This window comes from Bos mutus, chromosome 8 (assembly GCF_027580195.1).
Source record: "Bos mutus isolate GX-2022 chromosome 8, NWIPB_WYAK_1.1, whole genome shotgun sequence".
Taxonomy (NCBI): Eukaryota; Metazoa; Chordata; class Mammalia; order Artiodactyla; family Bovidae; genus Bos; species Bos mutus.
The window spans coordinates 48,521,617-48,544,836 of record NC_091624.1 but is presented as its reverse complement, the minus strand read 5'-3'; the positions used below and the strand labels follow the sequence as shown (position 1 = coordinate 48,544,836).

At 46.4% G+C, this 23,220-nt stretch overlaps 1 protein-coding gene across 2 annotated transcripts in view; it reads left to right on the top strand.

Moving 5' to 3' along the window:
* SLC39A14 (solute carrier family 39 member 14) overlaps positions 1-23,220 on the top strand; it is a 51,424-nt gene that overhangs the window by 11,761 nt on the left and 16,443 nt on the right. Inside the window, exon 1 of one of the 2 annotated variants that reach the window (XM_070375589.1) lies at positions 18,442-18,587. The exons of the other annotated variant lie outside the window; for it this stretch is intronic. The gene's annotated coding sequence lies outside the window, so the exon portion shown is untranslated. Of the gene's footprint in view, positions 1-18,441; positions 18,588-23,220 lie in introns of those variants that run through there. 2 annotated transcript variants of the gene reach the window in all.

The window sequence follows — 23,220 nt, the reverse complement described above, 5'->3', positions numbered from 1 at the left end:
AAGGGAAACTGTTAGTAGCTTTGTTTTCCTGTAGGAAGTCTCCTTGATGTTGTGACTTGACGAAATGCCTTGAAGCTAGTAAATGTGTGTTTCAGGATCTACACTGAGGTCTGTTGCACTTGGAGCCCAAGCTCTAAATCTCTGTAGTTGAACTATATATTTTGTTATGTAGATTAGGAACTTCCCTGGTGACCCAGACGGTAAAGCGCCTGCCTACAGTGCAGGAGACCTGGGTTTGAACCCTGGGTCAGGAAGATCCTCTGGAGAAGGAAATGGCAACCCACTCCAGTACTCTTGCCTGGAAAATCCCATGGACAGAGGAGCATAGTAGTCCATGGGGTCGCAAAGAATTGGACACGACTGAGCGACTTCACTTCTTCACTTTACTTTAGCAATCCCCTTCTTTTTTCCCCTTAATTTGACTGTACTGTGCAGCTTGTGGGATCATAGTTCCCCTACCAGGGATTGAACCTGAGCTCTTGGCAGCGTAAGTTTGGAGTCCTAACCACTGGACCACCAGGGAATTCCCAGCAATTCCCTTCTTTTGTATGCTTAGATTGCTTGCAGTTTTTTACTATTATGAGCCTTGCATTAGAGCAAGCTCCAAGAGGGTAGGGATTTTTGTCTTTTTGGTCATTGTTGTATTCCCTGTGCCCACAACAGTTGGTACTTGATGGACACTTGTTGTTGAATGCGTACTTCCATTCCTCAGTTTTAAAATGCCTTTTTGTTCTGTTCTCATGTTTCTGAACTAGGGAGGAGTCTCAGTGATGTGTGCATTTAATGTAGTATCTTTTTCAACTCTGAAAACCTGCCATTGCTACTTATAATTGGAGAAGTACTGCAGAATCTATCCTAGTAAGGTTATTGAGAAGATTAAATGAGCTAATGAAAACAAATTGCTTAGCACAGGGCCTGGCAACAATAAATCCTAGCAATTCCTATTATTATAAAATTAGGGAAGAAAGGATTGTGGATGAGTTACAGGAGTGTTCAGATGCAAATACCAGAGTCCAACAAGGCTAGTTTAGGCAACAGCATGTAAAGCCTCTGGCGATTAGAAGGAGGCTGGGTTCCTGCTCAGTGGTGCCTGCAGGAACCCAGGCTCTCTTCAGTGGATCTTTCTGCTCTGCCATCCTTGGCAAGTAGGACTTCTTCTCGTGATTTTTGAACCTATATTTCTGAACAGGAAAGAGGAAGGGAAAGAGAAGGCACCCTAGCCATGCTGTTAGATTTCACTGGCAGAGCGGTCCCCTGTGGATTTTCTTTACACAAAGGATGTCGTTGACTTCACCCCTGTTTCTTATCTTTTATAGACTTTACTGTTGAGGTTTACAGGGAAAATAGACTGTTCATTAAAAAACAACTGGGGTAATTAGCTAACTCCTTTTTTTGTTGTTGTTTAAGTGAGTTTCTCTTTCTCACACTATGTCAAATTAAATTCTAAATAAATTAGAGATGTAAATTTTTTTAATGCCAGAAAAAAGCAGGTATATATTTCTATAATTTCAGGGTGACAAAAGGTTTTCCAAGCATGCTACTAAAAGCAGAAACCTTATAAGAAAAGTGGGATATATTTGATTAGTCACTAAGTCATGTCCTAGTCTTGTGACCCCATGTTCTGTGACTCCCAAAATTTCTGTGTTGCTCTTTCAATGGTGGGATGAGGAGGCAGACCAGAACCCAAACCCACTGTTTTATTCTCATTTTTACTGAACGCCTGAAAAGTTGGTTTGTGTGGGAGCAAGCGAGGTGGGCATGTGTGCCCTGCTAGTCAGGGGAAACCATGTAAGTCCCAGGGAGCAAGCTGTACTGCTGGCTGCTGCTGCTGCTAAGTCGCTTCAGTTGTGTCCGACTCTGTGCGACCCCATAGATGGCAGCCCATCAGGCTCTCCCGTCCCTGGGATTCTCCAGGCAAAAATACTGGAGTGGGTTGCCATTTCCTTCTCCAATGCATGAAAGTGAAAAGTGAAAGTGAAGTCGCTCAGTCGTGTCCGACTCTTTGCGACCCCATGGACTGCAGTCTACCAGGCTCCTCCATCCATGGGATTTTCCAGGCAAGAGTACTGGAGTGGGGTGCCATTGCCTTCTCCGGTATTGCCGACTACTCTCTTCCTTTCCTGGAAACCAGAGGGCTCCTGGCCAGCCCTGGGGACTTGCTCTTCTCAAAGCACAGAGTATGAGAGGCTTGGGGTGAGGTGGAGCTGTGCTGGCCGGCAGGGGAGCTGGCCCAGTTTTCCCTGGTGGAAGGCCCTGGATTCCCTCCCCACCTCTCCCCCTGCTCTGAGAAGACACACCAGTGACACTGATGAGCGTATGTAGATTTCAACGCTGACCATTTCCTATCTGAGAGGCTGGGCAAGTCCTCAGGATACCAGGCCGCTGGGGAGTTTCCAGGGGGTAGCAAACCACAACTGTTTTCTCATCACCGTTCCCAGCAAAGCACAAAATGTACAAAGTCACCCACTCCCCCAGACTCGGGCCACTAGCCAGAGTGCCCTCAGGGGCAGTCTGACCAGCTCTCAGAGCAGATTCTGTCCCGGTTCCTGTTGCTCCCGCCTCAGCTGCCTCCTGACATCCAGGGGTGCCTCCCACAGCAGAGGCCTTGACTGCGGGTAAACCATGGTGTGCATGGCTCTGCTGGCCAAATTGCACCTCTGACCTTGGCTGCTCACACTACTCCCTCTTCTTGGCGGCGGTGGCCACAAGCCCCTCCCCCTGCATTTCAGGATGTGTGCAGCTGGCACAAAAAGAGAGGTTGTGAGCAACGGGACCAGACTCGCGTTTCCATGACCAGCTGAGAAATTCTAGAAACCGCCTGTACTTGGGGGTTTCCTTTCCTTTTCTCTGTCTGCCATGGAGAGAAGTTAACATGGTATTCTTGGCCATGTGATCAGATGGTGGCCTGTCCTTGGCACATTTGCTGCTGGGGTGGGGAAGGAAGGCTGCCTGTCTGCGCCTCTCCCCCCACCTTCCTTTTGGATCCTCCATTCCACCTAATATTCTACTTTCTTTCTTTCTTTTTTTTTTTTGACTTTACTTTTTTTTATATTCCAATTCCAGATAGACTTCTCTGGCTCTCTGGGGGTGTCTTCAGCTCTATTGATGCTGCAGAAGGGGGTGTCTCTTCCCCTCAAATTGCTAATAGTAGTTTAACTGGGGGTTGAGGCCAAAGAACAAAAAGGTTCTAAACTTGAGGACACTGCAACAAGGAGGGGCACGGGAAATTAACACATCATTCAGCAGATATTCTTTGGGCTGGAGACTCAGACATAGAGAATAGACTTGTGGCCATGGAGGAAAGGAGAGGGAGGGACAAATTGAAAGAGTAATAACACTGAAACATGTACGTTGCCATATGTAAAACCGATAGCCAAAGGGAATTTGCTGTATTACACAGGGAGCTCAACCTGGTGCTCTGTGACAACGTAGAGGGGCGGGATGGAGAGAGAGATGGGACAGAGGTTCAAGAGAGGGGGGACATTCATATACCGATGGCTGATTCAAGTTGATGTATGGCAGAAGCTAGCACAATATTGTAAAGCAATTATCCTCCACTCAAAAATTTAAAAAAATAAAAAGTTATTAAAAAAAAGTTATTCTCTGGGGGTTGTCTGGGTGCCAGGCACTGGCCTCTCTGGGTTTGGGGAAGAAAATAGGCCGAGTCTGTCTCCACTGTTGTGGAGTTTACAGTCAGTAGGAGGAGACAGATAATAAACATGTAAACAAAACGAAAGAAAGAAAACTCTGTTAGATAGTGATATATGGTAAATAAAACAGGGTGTTAGGACTTCGAATGCCTTGGGAGCAGGCTTTTTTTTTTTTTTTTAAACCGGGTGGCCCTGCATTTTGAGTAAGTGATGTCTGAGCTGAGACTTGATATGAAAATCTAGGGGGTGGGGGGCATTCTTGGCAGAGGGAATAGCAGGTGCAAAGGCCCTGGGGTAAGAATGCTTCTGACGTGCTAAAGGGAGCTGCACACTGTCGGACGTGGGTGTGTTACGTGCGTGTACGTTATACTCTAAAAAGAGAGAAGGGACTTGGACAGTTTGCGGGTAAGTGCCCAGAGGAAGCTGAAATCTGCTTAAGAGATTTGATTTTATTTTAGTATTTTTATTCCACCAGCATTCCGGCATTTCTTTCACTCAGATTCCCTGTCTTTAGATTCAGGCAGTCCTTCCAGATCATCTAGAGAAGTCCTGAAGAATGAATTGTCCTTCAGCAGGTGGCATTCAAAAAGCAGTTATTGCAAGCTTGGGATATACACTTGGCATTACTGTCACTGTAGTTGATTCACATTGTATACTATTCTGTTGTGAGAGTCGGTTAGTTTATTTATCCACTCTCCTGCTGATGGGCTTTTGGGTTGCTTCCAAAGTTTTTGTTATTGTGAATAGTGCTACCACAAGACTTCTCATATCTGTGTTTTATTTATTTTTTTCCCCTCTCTGTTTGGGTTTGAAAGTCACCCAAACTAGAGGATGTCTGTAGTAGTAATGTTAGTCAATTAGGTGTGTCCAACTCTTTGCAACCCTGTGGACTGCAGCCCGCCAGGCTACTCTGTCCATGGGATTTTCCAGGCAAGAATACTAGAATGGGTTGCCATTCCCTTCTCCAGAGGGTCTTCCCGACATAGGGATCAAACCTAGGTCTCTCTCATTGCAGATAGATTCTTAATCATCTAAGCAAACTAAAGTCAGAAACCCTTTCCAGGTGGCATTCCGATTGTCCCCCTGGGGTTGGAGTTGGCAGTAGAGGATAAGCCTTTAAGTCTGGTTAGAATGTTGATCCCTTTTTAATAGGCAAGCAGTTGGTAGGGGGTGGGGGAGGGCAAGTGGAAATTCATTGTGACGTTAGGGAAATCACTTACGGTACTGGGTTGTCCAGAGACTGCCACCTGAGAAGGGGGAGCTTGTCCATGTGGGTCTTCTCTTGGCCCTGATCCATATCTGAGGATGATAGCCAGAGATGTGGTTGCTTTTGTTCTGGAATCCATCTGAGTATACTCTTTGACAATCTCTCTTGAGCTCTGGTTGGGCAGAGACAGGGAATCAGGAGGGCAAAGTATGGGAATCCTTATGCTGTCCTTCTCACCTTTGAGAAGATGGAGCTTTGAGATGACACTTGTCCTTTCTTGCTCTTGACCCCCTGGACCTAAATGCTGCATCTTCAGTGCAGTGTATCACCCTGTACTCTCTAGAGAAGTGAGGTGATGTCTGTGTACATATGCATTTGTATTTACATCTTCGTGCAGCAGATCCTCCCAGCCTCCTAGGATTGTTATGAAACAGCTGAGGAAACTAACTGTAAGTGTTTGGAGTGTCATTCTGAGACAGTTACAGCTTTGAGACAGAGAGGTTGGAATCAGAGGCGGGCAGGGTGGGGCTTGTGCTGGGAAGAATTTGGAATGGTCCAGAGATGGTGCTTTTTCCTACAGTTCATCCTTTTTTTATTTTTGGCTGTGCTGGATCTTCTTTGTTGCTCCGGCTTTTCTCTAGGTGCAGCAAGTGCGGGCGACTCTTTAGTTGCAATGTGTGGACTTCTTATTGCCGTGGCTTCTCTCGTTGCAGAGCACAGGCTCTAGAGTGCTCAGGCTTTAGTAGTTGTGTAGGGGCTTAGTTGTCCTGCAGCATGTGGGATTTTCCTGGACCAGGGATTGAACCTGGGTCTCCTGCCTTGGCAGGCAGATTCTTTACCACTGGGCCACTGTGGAAGCCCTATGCTTTTTTTTTTTAAAAAAAAAAAAAACACATCCAAGCCCTTCACACCTGTGGAGAAAGTGCTTGGAACACAGGCGGACTGTGTTCAGCTTTCTGACTGTTGGTAGAATCAGATGTTAATTAGCCTTCCCAGGTCTGGTTCTGTGGGCAGTGTGGGTGCAGGGGTGAAAGGGAACAGGAATAGGTGTTGTGGGTGGAGCCCAGGGTCCCTGCCAGAGAGCAGTGACCTGAGGGTGAGAGATGATGGGAGCCTAGTTGGAGGAAAACCCTTGCTTGCCAGGCAGGGGGACTGAACTTTGCTGTTGGTTAGGGGGAGTGATGAAAGGTAAGTATTTTAGCAGGAGAGTGATATGATCATTGGAGGGGATGGGATGGAGCAGGTGTTAGTGACCAGTGAGACTGGTGCAATGGTTTCTCCTCTGAATCCCAAGAAGAGGGGTCCACACTGGGGAGGCAAAGGATGAGAGAAGGCCTCTCAGCTCAGTAATCTCATGGGGATGGCCAGTGTCCTTGGACCAGGGAATGAGCCATGTGGAAGTTTGGGAAGTGGGCGGGAAAGTGGAGGAATATGATTCAGGAATGTCATTACTCAATCTTCCCCCTGTCTCATCACCTTTCTCTCTCTGATTTAGAAATATGGACCTTTCCCCTCTTTTTCCCAATTACCCTCTTTCCCCAGAGAGTAGGGCTCATTTGTGACTCATGCTGGTAAATGTTTACGGTCACTGAGAGATCTCAGACCCAAGATGTAGCCTGTGCCTTTCTGCTGGGGCCCTGGCATGTGCTCATGACGCCCACTTTGGGGAAGAAAGCTGGCAACCTGATGACCTTCCTCTGAGAGTAGAGATCCTCAGACCTTTACATTGTCATCCCCTAGAGAGCTTCCTAAAACACAGATTGCTGGGCTCCACCTAGAGTTTCTGATTCAGCAGATTTGGGTGGTGCTAAGAATTTTTTCTTCCAAAAAAAGAAAAAAATTGTCTGAAGGGTAGGGGAGGAGAAAATTTATACTTTCAATAGGTTCCCAAGTGATGGTATTGCCTGCTGGTTGCGGAACCATGCTCTGAGAACTACTTTCCTGGAGAAATTATCACGCCCAGTTCAGCATCTCAGCTGTAGAGACAGTCATAGAGCTTCTGAGGAGGAGCGAGGGGACTTGCCCCTAGCTTAAGGATGCAGGTAGGGGGAGACAGTGGTGTAGCAGGACATGATGTGAAGAGCCAACTCATCAGAAGAGACCCTAATGCTGGAAAATGTTAGTCGCTCAGTTTTGTCTGACTTCTTGCAACCCATGGGTTGTAGCCCGCTAGGCTTCTCTGTCCATAGGATTCTCCAGTCAAGAACACTGGAGGGGGTTGCCATTTCCTTCTCCAGGGAAATCTCCCCAACCCAAGGTTCAAACCCACATCTCCCACTTTGCAGGCAGATTCTTTACCATCTGAGCCACCAGGGAAGCCCAGGAATGCTGAGAAAGATTGAAGGCAAAAGGAGAAGGGGCAGCAGAGGATGAGATAGTTAGATAGCATCACTTGACTCAATGGACATGAATTTGAGCAAACTCCGAGAGAGAGTGGAGGACAGAGGAGCCTGGCCTGCCACAGTTCCTGGGCTCACAGAGTCGGAAGAGACTTAGCAACTGAACAACAAACAGCAAGGACGTGAGGGACAGAGGAAGGGTGGGCTGGCTGCAGGACAGAGTCTTTGTGCAGGCTGAGTAGTGGAGCTGACCTGGGGCCCGGCTTCTAGTAGAGAAAGGTTCCTTGCACCAGGGAAACCCAGCCCTGAAACCTCCGCCTGCTGCAGCCACAGGTCCTGTAAAGGCTCACTGTCTGGGAAGAGCCCACCTCACTGCCCAGAGGGCTCAGAGCACTCCTCTTACCCATTTTGGGAAGAAGGGAACGTAGGAGACTTCTTGTGAGAGGCCCTTGGCACTTTCTGCCCACAGAGTGTTGCTGCCCAGGAGTTGGAGTTGGCCTTTATAAATGGCCCTCTTGCTACAGCAAGAGAGTTGAAATCTTAGCCTGATTGAGGAAATGATGTAGGGTGGGTTTGGGGAGGATTGTTTTCAAACTCACTTGCACTTTTGGTTAGCAGGACAGTGATGTGACTTGTTTCTCTCCTGGTAACTGCTAAAGTGGAGCCTTTTTGGGTCTTTATAGGCTTCCCTTCCCTGGTGGCTCAGTGGTAGAGAGCCAATGCAGGAGATGTGGGTTTGATCCCTGAGTCAGGAAGATGGAAATGGCAACCCATGACAGTATTCTTGCCTGGGAAATCCCATGGACAGAGGAGCCTGGTGGGCTACAGTCCATGGGGTCACAGAGTCAGACACGATTTAGCGACTGAACAACAACAGTTCAGGTGTCTAATGGAAAACTGCCAAGCCAGCAGCCCGACGAGGCAGGGAAGCACCCCAGGCAGGGTTGAAGTTGGGAGAACAAAGTCTTGCTCTTTAGACCAGACTGGATACTGTGTTCTCCTTCCTGGGGTCCTAGCTTTCTTCTTGCCCACCTCTGGTCTATTCTCCATACTGCAGCCTGACCAGAATAATAAAAACACAGATCTGCTGGCACCTTAGCTGAAGATGATCACCACTGCCCTCCAGATGGGTTCAGCCACCTTAACATGGCCTACAGGCCCTTCCCTGTCCTGGCCCCTACTACATCCTCTTATGTACGCCCTGGCCACTCCGTGCTCTTTAAGTTCTTAGATGCTGCATCTTGGCCGAAGCATTCCAAAGAATGCTACATCTTCCTAGAATATCCCGCCCCATCCCCACCCCATCACTTTTCTCCTGGCCCACTTTTACACATCCTTTTGTTGTTCAGTCACTCAGTTGTGTCCGACTCTTTGTGACCCCATGGACTGTAGCACACCAGATTTCCCTGTCCGTCACCATCTCCCGGAGCTTGCTTAAACTCATGACAAAAAGTGGTCCACTGGAAAAGGAATGGCAAACTGCTTCAGCATTCTTGCCTTGAGAACATGTCCTGTAGGTGTCAGCAAAAATAGTGTCTCTTTCTGGAGGCCTCCCCTGACCCCGGATGCTGGATTTGACCGTCCTGCTCTGTTCTTCAAGCTTCCTTTGCTCCTCCTCATGACCTGTGGCGGATGGTGTGGATTGGCTTGTTCCCCAGGAATCCACGTTGACTCAGCCCTGGTCCTGGTGTGTTTACTAACAGCACCACCTTTCACTATTGTGTACATTACTTTGGATAATAAATTATGGTCTAAGCTACCAAATGTAGAGAAAAAACAACACTTTCCACAGACATCTTTTCACTGGAATTCCCAGTGTGACTTGCATTCTGCCAATGAGCCACATTGGATCTAGTCTTGAATATGTGGATATCCTCTTCTTCATGACAGACCTGGGACGTCCATGTGCTGGTATGGATTATGGTAGCTTCCTTGTGCCATTAGCTTCCTGATGATGGCAGGTCAGGGCAGCAGCTCCTTGGAGGGCTGACTCCACTCTGTGATTTTGGGACTAGTTCCTGGAAGTTCAGTCCAGTCTGTTTCTTCCACTCTGCCCATGATTCTCTGGGCCTTTTTAATATGTTATACAAAATCTCTTTCTGCTTAAATTGTCTAATTGAACCCCAATCAGTACACAACCCTCGTCATCACTGTTCTTGTAAGTTGGTTGTTGAATTGTTTGCTTTGCAGCTCTGTGAGGGCAGGTACCAGGCATTCTCCAACATTGTTCTTGGTATGAAATCTGTAGGCAATGAATATTTGTTGAGTGAATGAACTGTTGGAATGAGTTTTTTCGAGTCGCAGGTGTAGCTAGCCTTTTGTTCAATGAATATAAATCATATTGAAGGAATGGGAATTGTTTAGTCTGGAGGAATAAATGGTCTGGACATTTGACTTCAGATAATCTATGAAGGCCCCAAGGCGGTAGGGGTGGGGAAGGGGTTAGAATGTTTGAAAGGAGGCACTAAGTTCTATGTTCATCAAGCTGTAAGAGTGATGCAAGCAGACATTAGTTAGGTGGGAGGCTGGACTTGGCATCTTCTAGCTGAAATTTTCTACTTCTCCCCTCTTGTGTGGCCAGCACTAGTCAAGCATAAGGGGAGGACACCCTTGCCTTCCTGGAACAAAACTCTGTTGGGAAGGCTCCCTAAGAGACCAGATCATTAGCAGTTCATAGTAGTTGGAGATGAGTTCTCAGAGAGTGGTCCAAGAAGGATTCCTGGAAGAAGAGGTAATCTGAGACTCGATAGGTTCAAGTCTAGGTGAAGGGATTGGCCTGAGAGCTTGGAGGACAAGGAGCAGAAGGAAGAGACCTAAGTCCATGCTGTGTTATGAGCTTTAAGCTCTCTCTCATCCATCAGAGTGCCCCTGAGAGGCTGGGCATTTCATAGCCTAATCATGCTGGGGGCACATGGTAGGTCAGTGGCAGGCCCCAAATTTGAACCCATCCCTGCCCCACTCCTCATGCTGTCTGATGATCTAGCCCCCGGCACATGCATTTTACTTATGCATTTGACCCTGAGTAATAAGTTGGGAAGTTCTGCTTCAAGTGGGTGATGTAAGCGGTGGTTGTGAGCACACTGTTTCCTAAGCCTCATGCTGGCCCCCGTGGTCTGACAAACAGGAGTAGACTTAGAGGACAACAGGTCAGAATTTTGCAATGGAGTGTCTGGGAAATGTTGATGGATGAATGATGAGAAGAGAGGTGGAGGTGTGGGTGGGGCTCCTGCAGGCTCCTCCTTACCCGGCTGCCTGACTCATTTTGTTGGTTTTGGAAGGCTTCCTTGCTCCATCAAGCCCAGGCTCTGCTGGGACGAGGCGGGGAGCCTGGCAGATGCTCAGTTCTCCTCTGCTGGTCCAGCCCTCAGGACTCAGCGTGTGGTTAAATCAGCCGTCCCAGCCGCCTGTGCTGGCTGCCCAGGGCCCCGATGCTGGTCTCTGCCCTACCCAACCTCCCCCCACAGGCGCTGACACAGTGGGGGCTCAGTAAATATTGGTCGATGCGCGGCAGGCTGCTGGTTCTAATTTTGTTCTCTGCTTCTGGGTCACCACTTTTTTTTTTTTCTTCTAACTTTTCTCATCCTGCCTCTCCCAGCACTGTGAGGTTTCATGGGGACAGTAAGTGGCCACTGATTCTAGGTACCCCCTGCCCTACCTCCACCCTGCCGGCTCTCTTGTACTGTCTCTGGAAATCCCCCACACTGGGTGGCCTCTGGCTGAGCCACAGCCTGAGGCTAAGGTTCTGGGAGTGTGAGCTGGAAGCAGAGAGCACGTCCTTTTAGGGATATAGGAGAGCGGTTACGTGGGAGGGCCAGGGAAGGCTGGAGAAGAATGGGCCTGTTGAACCCTGGGCCTCTTGGGCAAGGCCAGGGACTGGCTTCAGGCTGTGATATTTGCACTGTATTTCAGAGGGGGTTTTGGCTTGTCCGCGAGGGGAGTGGCTTCCTGAACGAAGTTCTTTTGGTGGGTGGGAAGGACCACAGGCTGGGTAGTTTTTCTCAGAACTCCAGAGACCCTGTAGGGGGTCTTGAGCACCATGCTGTGAGACTGTTGGTTTTCTCATGAAGTCTGTTGAGACAGACACAGAGGACTGTATCATTATTAGCCTGACCATGAGTACTGGGAGAACACTCATTATTTATAGAACACTGAGCAGTTTTTGTAGTCAAATTATTAATTTTACAGGTTCTAGGTTTTGTGCCATACTTAGAAAATTTGATCCAACTCCTTGATTATAAAAATAATTACGCATGTTTTCTTGTATTGTTGTACCTACACAACACACTGGGACACATCAGTGATGCATTTTAAAAAGTGAGGGGAAAAACCCAAATACTCCAAATCCCACCACTCAGAAATAGTCATCACTAATATTAGGTGAACATTATTCCAGACAGTCTTCCAGGCATGCTTACAGATAAATGGATATAGAGAAATAGACATAAATGCTCCTGTGACACAGGGGGACTGACAAGTTAGGAGACTGGGGTAAACATATATGCACTGCTATATATAAAACATAACTAATAAGTACCTACTGTATAGCACAGGGAGCTCTACTCAGTATTTTGTAATAAGCTGTATGGGAAAAGGATCTGAAAAAGAATATCCATTCTTTATATATAATGTGTAACTGATACAACTGATTCATTTTGCTGTACACCTGAAACCAACACATTATAAGTCAACGATACTCCAATAAATTTTTTTAAATACTCCTATAAAAAGAGTATTAAAACTTTCCTGAATGTAACTGAAGAAAAAGAAACTGTAGTAAATTTAAAGGAATTATTATTATTATTTTACAGCTGTTTATCATGTAAGAGGAATATCCAACCATCTTAATGCTTCTCAAAGAGTGGGTTACTGACCACATGCATCCGAATTACCCAGGGTGTTCTTTTTTTATTGTGAATGTTTATTTATTTATTTTACAATATTGGTTTTGCCATACATCAACATGAATCCACCACAGGTGTACACGTTTTCCCTATCCTGAACCCTCCTCCCACCTCCCTCCCCGTACCATCCCTCTGGGTCATCCCAGTCCACCAGCCCCAAGCATCCTGTATCCGGCATCGAACGTGGACTGGCGATTCGTTTCTTACATGATATTATACATGTTTCAGTGCCATTCTCCCAAATCATCCCACCCTCTCCCTCTCCCACAGAGTCCAAAAGACTGTTCTATACGTCAGTGTCTCTTTTGCTGTCTCGCATACAGGGTTATCGTTACCATCTTTATAAATTCCATATATATGCGTTAGTATACTGTATTGGTGTTTTTCTTTCTGGCTTACTTCACTCTGTATAATAGGCTCCAGTTTCACCCACCTCATTAGAACTGATTCAAATGTATTCTTTTTAATGGCTGAGTAATACTCCATTGTGTATATGTACCACAGCTTTCTTATCCATTCATTTGCTGATGGACATCTAGGTTGCTTCCATGTCCTGGCTGTTATAAACAGTGCTGCGATGAACATTGAGGTACATGTGTCTCTTTCAATTCTGGTTTCCTCGGTGTGTATGCCCAGCAGTGGGATTGCTGGGTCATAAGGAAGTTCTATTTCCAGTTTTTTAAGGAATCTCCACATTGTTCTCCATAGTGGCTGTACTAGTTTAAGCTGTGAAGAAATGTGTCTTTCACAAAAGAGATGACTTGCTAAAAGACCCCAAAAAAGGCTTAAAAAAAAAAAAAAGTGAGTCATATCTATAGTTACTTATTTCCATTTTAGACAGTATTTATTGACTCTGCTATGAAAAATGAGGGCATCAGCATTTTCACATTTTTTCCCATCTCCTTTCCATCTTTTAATTGTGTTAATTCTATTATTAAATTGTCCATGATTATAACATTTAGATTCTGTCCTGTAACTGTAATCCCCATAGTTCTTAATTCTCATTTGAAGGATTTTAAAGCTTACCTATTATTATTTTGTATTCCTGGAGCCCTTCATTTTTGCTTCTCCAATAAAATTTTTCTTTTTGTCATTGTTTAGCAGCAACATTTAGCAGCATTTCATTATCATGTCATTCCCCCACTCCCCACCCCAGAAAGGGGACTGGAATCTCTGACTTATTTCATACTTGACAATTTCTGTTTGTTGTTTTTACCAAATTTGTAAGATGCTGGACGTCACAGCTGGGAATAATATTCATTGGTTTGTATTTTCTTTCTCTAAGAATTATATAAACTTTTTATACTTCTGATACTAAATGTCACTACAGGGAAGATGAGAGCAGTCTGAATTTTCTGCCCCTTAAGTTTTAGTATATCTCACAATTTTTGGAAGAAAATACTTGGGGTAGGAGGAAGTTTCTTCTGGTGGCCTGGTAAAAAAGCTTCTTTAAGTTCAGTAACTTAGCTGGGCAAAGTCCCAGTGTTGAACCTTCTGTGTAAAATTTTTGTGAAGTACTGTGTGTTAGCTGGTTTTAGAAAAGGCAGAGGAACCAGAGATCAAATTGCTAACATCCGCTGGATCATGGAAAAAGCAAGAGAGTTCCAGAAAAACATCTATTTCTGCTTCATTGACTATGCCAAAGCCTTTGACTGTGTGGATCACAATAAACTGTGGAAAATTCTGAAAGAGATGGGAATACCAGACCACCTGACCTGCCTCTTGAGAAATCTGTATGCAGGTCAGGAAGCAACAGTTAGAACTGGACATGGAACAACAGACTGGTTCCAGATAGGAAAAGGAGTATATCAAGGCTGTATATTGTCACCCTGCTTATTTAACTTATATGCAGAGTACATCATGAGAAACCCTGGGCTGGAAGAAGCACAAGCTGGAATCAAGATTGCTGGGAGAAATATCAGTAACCTCAGATATGCAGATGACACCACCCTTATGGCAGAAAGTGAAGAGGAACTAAAAAGCCTCTTGATGAAAGTGAAAGAGGAGAGTGAAAAAGTTGGCTAAAGCTCAACATTCAGAAAACAAAGATCATGGCATCCGGTCCCATCACTTCATGGGAAATAGATGGGGAAACAGTGTCAGACTTTATTTTTTGGGGCTCCAAAATCACTGCAGATGATGACTGCAGCCATGAAATTAAAAGACGCTTACTCCTTGGAAGAACACTTATGACCAACCTAGATAGCATATTCAAAAGCAGAGACATTACTTTGCCAACAAAGGTTCCGTCTAGTCAAGGCTATGGTTTTTCCTGTGGTCATGTATGGATGTGAGAGTTGGACTGTGAAGAAGGCTGAGTGCCGAAGAATTGATGCTTTTGAACTGTGGTGTTGGAGAAGACTCTTGAGAGTCCCTTGGACTGCAAGGAGATCCAACCAGTCCATTCTGAAGGAGATCAGCCCTAGGATTTCTTTGGAAGGAATGATGCTAAAGCTGAAACTCCAGTACTTTGGCCACCTCATGAGAAGAGTTGACTCATTGGAAAAGTCTCTGATGCTGGGAGGGATTGGGGGCAAGAGAAGGGGACGACAGAGGATGAGCTGGCTGGATGGCATCACTGACTCGATGGACGTGAGTCTGAGTGAACTCCGGGAGTTGGTGATGGACAGGGAGGCCTGGTGTGCTGCAATTCATGGGGTGGCAAAGAGTCGGACACGACTGAGCAACTGAACTGAACTGAACTGTGTGTTATTTCAATCATCAGATTCTGTTTTTCCTCTCATTTCAGGGAAATCCTGTGGCTTTTTATCTTTGAACCTATCTTCAGTTGTAGTCTTGGGTTCTTTATTTCAGGCACATCAGAAATAACAGTTATCCCAACACTGGTGTTCTGTCATCACTACGTGCTTTCATTTGTCTTTTCCATCCACATTCACTTTGCTTACCTCAAACCTTTTGTCAGTATTTCCATTTGAAATTCCTGGCAGAATTTAGTTCTCTGTTCATTATCGTCTGTGTATTAGTTCATCAGTGATGTTTTCTTGGTCTTTTTTTGCTAAGCCTGCATCTCCTTTTGTTTCTTCCCACCTTTGAGCCCTGGTTTTATTGTGTGAGTGGTCTAGTTGAGTAATTTCAGAGTGAGGCTATAGTGAGGGATTGCTGTCTCTGGAGTGGTAGTCTCCTTTCTGTTGACATCTCTGGCCTGCTGTCTCTTCTCATTGTGTTCATGCCAGTGCTTTTCAGCTCTGTTGGCTCTAAAATAAGGTAGTGACTTTCTTCCCACCACAATGAAGCGAGTTTGTCCCCCTCCTCAATGACAGCAGTACCAGGGGCCAAGTATTTGTGCAGTGTTCTCTGTGGAGCCTGAGTTAGACAGGTGGCCAGATTGGGCCTCTGTTCTGGGACTTTGGTGGCGCCCAGTGGCAGGGTTCAACCCTGGGTTACTGGGGAAGCGCTCCGTCGTGCTGAAGGAGGAAGAGGGCCCATTGCAGGTGGACAGTTTCCCCAATTCAGCCTGTGGCCTTGCAGCCCTTACTTCCCTTAGGGGGAGTCAGCCCATTGTTCTTGTTCCCCTGTCACCCGCTTCTTTGTTTTCCAGCACCTTTTCCCACTACTCCCCACTGGAAGGGGAAGAAGACTTGGCGGCAGGTTGCCTGTCTCTGCATCTGGGGAGGGTTAGTCAGAATCCTCCTGCTTCCTCCGGGCCCAGCCAGGGCCGGGAGACGAGCCACAAGTGGTGCTTCCTGCATTCCTTTCCTTGCCTCTGCTTTGGAAGTTATTATATCAGATTATGCTTCTTGCCTTGTTTGCTTGTTTTTGGTAACTTTGGTGGGGGGTAGGGAAGGAGGCTTGCTTTTTATTATTATTTTTTAACTCAATAATCAGGGGAAGGAAAAATCAAGACTCCATTTCAATTCCCCATCTTAATTCAGAAATCTTTATTTTTATATAGTGTTTCAACATGCATTAGCTTTCCTAATACACAAAGCTCTGGATTTGCTTTCCTCTGTCCAGAATAAGGAAACTGACCTAGTGAGATCAGTGAGATACTTGTTCAGCTGCTCAGTCGTGTCCAACTCTTTGCAACCCCATGGACTGCAGGATGCCAGGCTTCCCTGTCCTTCATTATTTTCTGGAGTTTGCTCAAACTCATGTCCATTGAGTCAGTGATGCCATCCAACCACCTCATCCTCTGTCGCCCCCTTCTCCTCTTGCCCTCAGTCTTTCCCAGCATCAGGAAATGAGTTAGCACTTCCTATCAGGTGGCCAAAGTATTACAGCTTCAGCATCAGTCCTTATAGTGAATTTTCAAGGTTGATTTCTTTAGGATTGACTGGTTTGATCTCCTTTCTGTCCAACGAGATCAAGAATCTTCTCCAGCACCACAGTTCAAAAGTGTCAGTTCTTCAGCACTCAGCCTTCTTTATGGTCCAACTTTCACATCAGGACATGACTACTGGAAAAACCATAGCTTTGACTAGGCAGACCTTTGTTGGCAAAGTGATGTCTCTGCCTATTACTTGAGGTACTTGGGGTCACTGCATATTGGACCCCTTCCGCTAAGCCCAGCGGTCCTTCTGTTGCTGAAGCTGGCATTCTCCTGGTTACTAGCACCCGTGACTCAGAAGACAAACGCCAGGGTTTCTGAGTCCTCAGAACCTCCACCTCCACCCTGAAGCCTAGCTTTGTCTTTGGTCTGCAGGTTTCAGGGGTTTTTATACACCTGTCCTGAGGTATAGGTGTATAAAACATACAGTTGTAAAGGAGTACGTCAAGGCTGTATATTGTCACCCTGCTTATTTAACTTATATGCAGAGTACGTCATGAGAAATGCTGGGCTGGAAGAAGCACAAGCTGGAATCAAGATTGCTGGGAGAAATATCAGTAACCTCAGATATGCAGATGACACTACCCTTATGGCAGAAAGTGAAGAGGAACTAAAAAGCCTCTTGATGAAGGTGAAAGAGGAGAGTGAAAAAGTTGGCTTAAAACTCAACATTCAGAAAACAAAGATCATGGCATCCGGTCCCATCACTTCATGGGAAATAGATGGGGAAACAGTGGAAACAGTGTCAGACTTTATTTTTTTGGGCTCCAAAATCACTGCAGATGGTGACTGCAGCCATGAAATTAAAAGTCGCTAACTCCTTGGAAGGAAAGTTATGACCAACCTAAATAGCATATTCAAAAGCAGAGACATTACTTTGCCAACAAAGGTCCATCTAGTCAAGGCTATGGTTTTTCCAGTGGTCATGTATGGATGTGAGAGTTGGACTGTGAAGAAGGCTGAGTGCCGAAGAATTGATGCTTTTGAATGGTGGTGTTGGAGAAGACTCTTGAGAGTCCCTTGGACTGCAAGGAGATCCAACCAGTCCATTCTGAAGGAGATCAGCCCTGGGATTTCTTTGGAGGGAATGATGCTAAAGCTGAAACTCCAGTACTTTGGCCACCTCATGCGAAGAGTTGACTCATTGGGAAAGCCTCTGATGCTGGGAGGGATTGGGGGCAGGAAGAGAAGGGGACGACAGAGGATGAGCTGGCTGGATGGCATTGCTGACTCAATGGACGTGAGTCTGAGTGAACTCTGGGAGTTGGTGATGGACAGGGAGGCCTGCGGTGGCAAAGAGTCAGACACGACTGAGCGACCGAACTGAACTGATATGTCCTTTTGGCTCACCCGGACCACCTGCATCTGTTCACTCCTCAATAGTTAGCCTTTTATGAGGAGTGTCCACTGGGGAGACATTCCTATTAGGCTGACGGGTCACAGTCCTAGAATGGGGTGAGGAGTGGGATTGGAAGAAGAACAGTCTCTGTTGCCCATTCTGCTCACATCAATGTCCAGCCTCTGGACCAAGCAACACAGCAAGGCACTACTCTGTCCACACAAGGAGAAGTAAATGTTTGCTCATCTCTGGGATGGAGTGGACATGGGGGAAGTGTGGCGTGGTAAATGTAACAGCGACGTATGCTGCAGGACAGAGTGCCACATCCAGGAGGAGGTGCTTCTGGGCCACGTGAAGGGACGACGTGGGCAGGTAAAATCCTGACTGAGCCTCCTCCAAGGAGGGAAGGCACTTCTGAGCTCCCACGGAGGGTCGACAGCAAGTGTGTCCTGTTGACTCTCATTCCCCCCCGCCCCTGCCCCTCGGGGGAGGGTTAGGTCTGGCGCCTTGAAGACAGACCTAAAGCACTAAAGTAATTTACTTCTTTGAACCTGAGCCAAGTGAACAAAGGGGTGGAGCGACTCCAGCTTCTGTTCAGTGGGGGAGTCTGGTCCTCTGAGCCAACAGCATACTCGAGCCTTTGTCTGTGTAGCTTGTTTTTAATGCCTGGCTCCACTTGCTCTTCTTGCTCCTCCTGGAAGGAAGGTGGCCCTGGGGCAGCTGGCTCAGCTCCCTGGGGGAGCAGCCCACCTGGGACCGCCCATTTCCATGCCCTTAATAGAACGGGCTTGAGCTTCCTCCTGCAGCTGAGGCCACACATCAAGGACCCCTGCCCAGCCTCACCATCCAGCCACTCCTAGAGTGTATGTATTTTCTTCCTCTCTTCTTTGTTTCCTCCTAAGAATCACTTATAAAGTTTCCCCCCTCCTCCCCTTAGAATAACTTCAGTGTCCATTGGAGCAGAAAGCTCCCCTCATATGTCTGCCAAAGGGCCAGGGTCACTTAGGTTTGAAGTGTCTTTAGTGACTCCAGGATCCCTGGACCAAGACTTCTTACTACCCTCCAGTTGTTTATAGATTCTCCTCTGACTCTTAGGTGGATTGGGGCGGGGTGCAGGGTATGTCTGGTGTGAGGGCCAGGCAGGAGGGCTCTGCCATCACCCACTCTTGGCTGCCGTGGTTGGGGGTCTACTGGGTTCCTTAAAGAGCAGATGCTGAGTAGATGCTTACCTTGACATGAATGCCCATCCAGGTACAATTACAGTATCTTGAGCCTCTCACCCTTGAAGTGTTTTTGCATGTCTCTTATTTCTTTCTTTAAAAAAAAAAAAAAATTATTTATTTGGCTGTGCTGGGTCTTAGTTGTGGCACATGGGGTCTTCGATCTTTGTTGAGGCATGTGGGATCTAGTTCCCTGACCAGGGATTGAACCCCAGACCCCTATATTGGGAGCATGGAGTCTTAGCCCCTGGACCACCAGGGAGGTCCTGTGTCTCTGTCGTTTCTAAGTATTCTGAAGTTGCTGCAGATAAATTGGATTGCTTGGTTTTTTTGGGGGGTGGGGGAGCCAAAAGCAAAGATAACTTTATTGGGGAAGCCAACAGTCTTGGGGAGAAGCTGGACTCCTGTTCCAAAGAACCAAATCCCCGTTTGCTGATCAGGGAGCAAGAGATTTTAAAGGGGAAATTTCAGGAATGCACTGGTACGGAGGGGTGGCTACATACAGAGGGGCACAGTCACCTTGAACTGTTCATGTGGTGGTCTGATCAGTGTCATCTTGACTGTTTTAAGTGCAGTTAATTTTCAATTCCAGGGTCAGTTTGTTCCCATTTCCTTGAGGTAAACTCTCAAGATTGTGTAAGATGGAGCAACTTATGGCGTGGCTAAAGTCTGGTCATGATTTAGTCAACTTCTTCCATCTGCTGGGGGCTTCAGTACTAAAGGATATGGCTCAGATTATGATCTGTAGCCCTTGTGTGCGTGCATGCTAAGTCACTTCAGTCGTGTCCAACTCTTTGCAGCCCTATGGAGCGTAGCCCACCAGGCACCTCTGTCCAAGGGATTCTCCCGGCGAGGATCCTGGAGTAGGTTGCCCTGTCCTCCTCTGTGGTACATTGCTTGTTTTGAAACTTGTAACATGGCCTGTCCCCTGAGACACACTTGGGCAGTTTCCCTCCACGAGTCTTTAGGGCATCTTATGCCTGGGTTTGGGGTACTTACTGGGACTGATAGAAACTGGGGTAGATCTGCTCAGGGACACACAGGCTTTGGTGGCTTCTCCACGAGACCTGGGGCGTGTATGTGTGTATCTTCACACAGCAGGGACAGTGGTTAAGTGCACCCTGACTTTAGTGTCACTTAGACCCAACTTCAGATCATGAAAATTTGGTTTCTGGCTTCACTGGTCTACTTACTGGCCATGGGTCATGCTCCCTAATCCCTAAACTTCATCTGTTGTTGCTGAGTCGCTGAGTCAGTCCAACTCTTTGCAGCCCCACGGACTGTAGCCTGCCAGGCTCCTCTGTCCATGGTATTCTTTAGGCAAGAGTACTGGAGTGGGTTGCCATTTCCTTCTCCAGGGAATCTTCCCAACCCAGGGATCAAACTCATGTCTCCTATATTAGCAGGCAAACTCTTTACTACTGAGCCACCAGGGAAGCCCTCGTTTGTTAGGCAGAGATAATTGTTCTACCTTCTGTTAAAGACATTGATGAATGTCAGATGCTTCAGTAAAGTACTGGGACCTCTAGCAGCTTATCTCATCAGCTATTTGCCTCCCCTTTCCTAAACCCATGCAAGCCCTCCCCTACTTCGTTTTAACTGCACAGCACATGCTTAGACAAATTCCACTATGGTCTGGCAGAGAACAGACTTCTTTGTACAGTGGGGTTTAGCTGTTTTAGACTTAAGATCCACTCTGCTAACTAACCATGATTTAACTTTGGTGCTTGGTAGAGACTTGAGAGCTTTTAGTCCCAAAATAGCACTTGTATAAACTACCCTCTTGGCTGGTGCCTAGCCCATTCACTGGTATATATTCACTGGAGTGATGGTTTACATCCCGGATTGGGTTGTGTGCCTTGTGTGTGGGACCTAGAGCCTATAATGTGCCAGCTGCGCTTGCACTTGGAACCTGTGTCCTGTGTGCGTGGCAGGCCTGGTGCAAAGCCAGCCACAGTGCTTCCTTTGGCAGCTTAGTATCTGACTGAGAGGGAATCAAAGTAGGGGAACCCTGCTAATGATTAGTCATATAATCATCAGAGCCCTGTTTTATCAAGTGCTCTCTTGCGTCTAGTCGCTTGCCAAAGCTCATGTCATTAGGTTTTCACAATAGTCCAATGATGTGGGTACCAATTTTACAGATGAGAAAACTGAGGTGTGGAGAGAGACTACGTAACTTGGCCAAGGTCACTTCTGGGAATCAGCGGCATGAAAATTCAAGCCAAGTCTTTTGACCCTGAGGGCCATAGTACACTACATCACTGCTCACAGTGATTCTAGAATGTTGACTCTAGTTAAATAGCTTGCCCAAGATCACACAGCTGGTAAATGGCAGAGTTGCCCTGCCGTTACCCACTCTGCTCTGGTGCCTCTGTCCACACCAGGCACTGTGCCAGAGCCCTGGGTGCCCAGGGAGATGTGGAAGTGACTGAAGCACCTGGGTTCCTGGGCCCCAGATTAAATAGGAGGCTCACTTCCCCCTCCTGGTATTTATTTCACAAATTAAATTATAACTCTCCTAAGGGAAATGATTAACTAAAGAAAAGTTGTCAGTTGTGCTACCAGAAGGTTTCATTTTTCTCTGTTCTTTCTCAGTTCTTAACTGTTTACGTAATTGTTCCACTTCTTTATTTAATGTTAAACTCCTGATTCTGCTTTTTATCACTGCATACTGTTGCATGAAATCAATATAATTCACTTGACCACAACACATCTTTCTGCCAATGGCTTTTTTATTTTGGGATTGCTTCTATTAGTGTAAATTCTAGAAGAAGTAGAATTATTAAAGGATTGAGATACATTTAGTATCATAACTTTTCCAGAGTCATTTAGATAGCCACTGGAATTTGTTGTTTAACCTCACTAACATTTGATTTAAAGTGTTTTGCTATCTTAATAAGTAGCAAAGTAGCACCCTCCATCTTTTAAATTTATATTCTTAAACCAGGGAGACCAAGTTTTGGGGGTTTTTTGGTTTTTGTTTTTAATTGGCTATACTGGTCTTCTTGCGGGCTTTCTGTAGTTGGGATCGAGTGGAGATTACTCTCTAGTTGCGGTGCGGTGGCGTCTCTTGTTGCGGAGCGTGGGCTCTAGGGCACGCGGGCTTCAGTAGTTGTGAATCACCAGCTTAGTTGCCTTGAGGCATGTGGAATCTTCCCCGACCAGGGATCAAAAACCCATGTCCCCTGCCTTGGCAGGAGGATTCTTAACCACTGGACCACCAGGGAACTCTAAGACTAGTAGTTCATATTGGTTCCCTAATTTAGGTAGTGTAGAAATAACTCTTTGGCGTGTTTGATGGTGTATATTTTCCCCAGTCTACTGCCCCCCACCTTTTAGTTGTACTTTTCATTTTTCAGATTTTTCCTTTGAAGAATTTCAAGCATATACAAAAGTAGAGAGAGTAGTATAATGAATTCCCATCACTTAGTTCCAACTCATGCCTAGTTGTCAACTCATGCCTAATCTTGTCTCATCTGTACTCTAATGCAAATATTCCCTCCTTTGTTATTTTGAAGCAAATCCCAAGTAAGATACTTAATCCACGACGATCTCCGTATCTCTAAAAAGATACAGACTTTAAAAGAAAACCGTAACCACATGACTTCCCTGGTGGTCCACTAGCAGAGGTCACCTGCCAGTGCAGGGGACCTGGGTTCCATCCCTGGTCTGGGAGGATCCCACATGCAGTGGGTAAACTAAGCCTGTGCACCACAAGTACTGAGCCTGCGCCCCCGAGCCTGGGCTCTGCAAAGAGAAGCCACCTTCATGAGGAGCCCACGCACTGCAGCTAGAGGGTAGCCCTCTGCTTGCCGCAACTAGAGAAAGTCCATGTGTAGCAAGGAAGACCCAGCACAGCCAAAAAAAAGTTAATTAAAAAAAAACACACACATAGTTTTTCTTTCCCTTTTTTAAAAAAACTACATATAATGATTTGACTGTGCTGTGTCCTAGTTATAGCACCGGAGAGTCTTTGTTGCAGCATGCAAACTCTTAGTTGCGGCATGTGAACTCTTAAGTTGTAACGTGTGGAACCTAGTTTCCTGACCAGGGATCGAACCTGGGCCCCCTGGACTGGAAGCCCGGAGTCTTAGCCACATGGACCACAGGGGAAGTCCCTACTTTTTAAGAATTTAGTCAGACCTGTTGAATTTGTTTTTATTTTCTGTCACAAAGAAGGATCGTTCTCAAAAGTTAGGCAGAGACTTAGAGAAGGGATGAAGGATCAGCTTTGGGACTGACTGGATCCAGAGTCTGAGGAGAGACCCTCCTGTCT